At 32.6% G+C, this 3,974-nt stretch overlaps 1 long non-coding RNA gene across 1 annotated transcript; it reads left to right on the forward strand.

Annotated features, from left to right (window-relative positions):
* Positions 1-218: 218 nt before the first annotated feature.
* LOC138713550 (uncharacterized) lies at positions 219-3,679 on the forward strand. The gene is made up of 3 exons (XR_011335907.1): positions 219-954; positions 1,076-1,184; positions 1,475-3,679. It is a non-coding gene; the product is annotated as an uncharacterized lncRNA (long non-coding RNA).
* Positions 3,680-3,974: the final 295 nt, after the last annotated feature.

Raw genomic sequence — 3,974 nt, forward strand, 5'->3', positions numbered from 1 at the left:
TTTAATATACTTCATTAAAATAATAAATTAACTTTATGCATTTAATATTTCAATAATGGAAGGAAGGTGTTAATTTTTCCAAAAGAACACGACAACGAAAGTGTAACATATTTTGTCGGCTGCTAGGAGAGAGATCTGCGATGATGAGGCGATAGTAGCGATCCTAGTGGTGGGCAACTACCCCTGTTTGCATTTTTACTACATATTGAGCTTCGCGACTGTATATAGTAGACTGTGATGGAATCATATGACGAAAAGTTGATTATTTTACATCTCCGTTTCTTTGATTTCAAGTATTGAAAGCCATATACTGATGCCACTGTAGTTATTAGAAACATAAATTGAATAGCTACATCGTCAGTCATTGTGCAATTCTCCATTTTTATGTAATAGATTCTGTAGTTTTGTTGATTCGGTATGTTTGTTTCCACACACGTGTTATGTTTACGTTTAATTTTCATTGTGAATGGGCCTTGGCTACTTAAGTTTGTGGCATATGTTTATGTGCTTATGTTAATGTTTACGTTATGTTTAATTGTCATTGTGAATGAGCCTTAATAAATGGAAGCTTGTTATTCGAATGTTTACATGTGAATATACAAATGTGTCACGTAAATATTGCGGTTCCTTACCGGGATTCACTTTGTGCGAGAAAACTGAATTTTGCCATTCGAATTCTGTTTATGTACTTTTTGTATATTTACATGTGAATATACAAAATAATGGGCCACGTAAATGTTGCGTACCTGCCTGTAAAGGCAATTATGTAACTGGTTCGAAAGTGAGTGTATTTTTATTCCCTAAGGATGAAGATTTACGCCGGAAATACATCAGGGTGATGCATCGGGATAATTTTGTCAGTCAATATATTTTTATTTCCTAAGGATGAAGATTTACGCTGGAAATATATCAGGGAGATGCATCGGGATAATTTTAGTCTCAAATAAATGTGAGGTAAGTATTTAGTAGAATTTGAATAAGAGGTTATGTAACATCAACTGATATGTAGCCTAGGCCTATGTTGTAAAACTTAAATTGAGAAACAAAAACTAATGAGTATTTATTTGTTTCGCAGGTATGCGAGTTACATTTTAAAACCCAGAAAATTGAAAGAGAAGCATCAGTGTGTGATTCGAAGGCTGGAAGATATGAATAACAAATGTAACGTCCCCGTCTTAAGAAAGGTAAGTTGCAATTTGTAAAGGAAAATTAGTTAGGCTACATAAGCTGTAATAGCTTCCTATACACTAGTGTAATTTGTTAATACAGTACTGCGACTTGTTCACATCCTGAAAGACTCAGAATTATTATTTTGCTCCAGGTTTGAGGTTATGACCTCAACACCAATAAGACACATTGTTTTCTTTTATTGTTTATTTTGCTTCCATTCTATAAAATAAGTATAATTAAATAAGAATTGCATAAAATCTTCACCATAATCTGAAATAGTTTTCATATGTAAAATTTATTTCAGATACGTGCCTTCAAAACTTCCTGACTGTCCTTCATATCTTTGTGAAGCATCATCATCCGGGGAGAATCCTATTTATCGTAGGGAACGTCTACAATACAATCGCCTTAAAGGTTCAATGGAGGAGAGTCTATCTGTGTATAATAAACAAATGGAAATGATATTTAATTCTTTAGATGAACTTACTTCTAAATCGAAATTGGACAGTGATTGGGTACTTACGACGAAAGATACCTCTGTGTGTTTGTTGTTAATTTGTGAAGTTCCTTACCCAGATTACTATAGCGTATTATGTAGTTATTAATAGTGATTAGTTATAGTGCATGTGAAAGATATACAAGTAAGAAGGATAGACAACGCAACTCTTCCAGTCATGGTGACATATGTAAGTTAAACACTATAGTGAATGAAATTAGTGTTAGATTTAAAAATTGAGAATATGCAGTTACTGACAAACTGGAATTGATTCAACACTTGCTAAACAGCTTGTGTATCGATCTGCCAGGAAAAGAGCCAATTAGTTTGCTATTTTTATAGTTCAACAAGTTTCTCTGTTAAATTGTAAGAAGTCAGCATGAGATATTCATGGAAGTTAATGGTTTTCTGGTCACTGGTACAATCTGTATCCATAGGCTACATTGTCACAGATACATAAGAAGCAATTCAGGTTTATTGTTGTCTTTTGAAATTACATTATGTAGGGTCTGCAACAATTTTTCCACAAATACAATAATAGATCAACGGTCTTCAAATTTCTTAAATTATTTGCCCAAGAAAGTATAATTTCTAAAATACGAAGATAAAATTGTCTTACTGCTCGTGGATGAAATCCATTTAAAAGCCCAGTTTGATTACAAGAGTGGGAATATAATAGTTGGTCAGGCAGAAGGAAATTCACAGTTTTTATGGCACAAAGTTTGGACAAAAGTTATTTAGACGTAGCACATATCTTGCGTGTTGCAACCTTAAAAGCCGAATATTTGTATATGTTTGGAAGCAGTATTATTTTAAAGCTGGAGGAGATAGATTTCCACGTTTTTGACATTGTCTCAGTTAACAATGCTATAAACAGAAATACTGTTTCATTATTTAGTAATGCCCCAATAGCAATCTCACAGATCGACCCCTGTACTTTATTTTTGGCAGTGTAGGCCTACTTATTTTAAAGTGAGTTATGTCAGAAATAACTGGCTGAACCAAACAGATCAGGTTATTAGATTTAAATGTTTCTGTGATGATATAGCTGGAGAGAAGGAGAGGCTTCTTTTGTTGCTCTTAAAGTCCTTCATGCCCTAGAAGACAATTTATTGAAATATGGTAAAACTCTGACGTGTTAAATTGTTAGTCGTTATTCAACAGTGTTTTCAATTAAATCATTAAAATGTGCATAATACTAAAATGTTACAGGTGGCTATTAAAACACTTAAAAAGTTAAAAGTTTCAGGGCTTTAAGTACTGTCCTATCCTCAGTAGATATTGAGTCAGCCACCTAAAAACACGTACCAGGAACCAATACACTAAATTCTCAGAATATTATAGAATTTATGACTCGCTTTTCTGTGTGGTTGAGCAAAGGAATGACAGGTTTCATATGCAGGCAGTCGTCATTCTATCACACAACTTGCTTGACTTATTTTCATTGGATCAACATAATGCACAGGAACTATTTTTTAACTTGTTGGGCGCAAACAGATGACCTGGAAGACAGATGTGGTAACTACCATCAAATGAGTGCTGGGAATTACCACATATCTGTCAGACAGATTTATGAAACAGAAGCAAAATTAAGAGTACAAATTTATTTGCAGTTAATTATGAGATCGAACAAAGTAGGAAATATCTTAATTTCACAAAATGAAACCTATGTAAATGATTCAATGTGAAAGGTGGTAAATGATGTACATCATGAATTTAATGTTACTGTAATGGAGGATGACATAAATGATTTAGATGAGTGTACTTTTCCTGTATTGAGTCATTCCATGCCAAATCACTCAGCCCACAACCTTACATCCTCTGATCTTCATCAAATTTGACATATTTGCAGACCTTGTTAAAGTAAATATTCATATAAAATTTTAGGTTCATATCTTATATACTTTAAGGAATACAGGACATCAAAGAATTTTAAAAGTAAAGGATTTTCTAGCATATGACTCTATTTATTGGTATAACTCAAATAATAGGTCTAATTAATTTACAGACATGGGAAAGGCCTTAATCGAAAACTAATGAAAAAACCTTTCAAATGATAGATATATATATATATATATATATATATATATATATATCACAGCAATGTTTCTAATCATTTAGTTTGCAAGGTCATGTAATTTGACCTTTGAACTTGAGTAACGCAAAATATGTCATCTCAAAAAATTCTGAAAAAATTGCACAGAAATTAGCAATATTAACTTCATAATTACCCAGAATATCAAACTGGGACGCTAACATGTGATGATGAAATAAAATTTCATACAGTGAAATATACATCATAAAGCAA

The sequence above is a fragment of the Periplaneta americana genome, chromosome 14 (assembly GCF_040183065.1).
Source record: "Periplaneta americana isolate PAMFEO1 chromosome 14, P.americana_PAMFEO1_priV1, whole genome shotgun sequence".
Lineage (NCBI taxonomy): Eukaryota > Metazoa > Arthropoda > Insecta > Blattodea > Blattidae > Periplaneta > Periplaneta americana.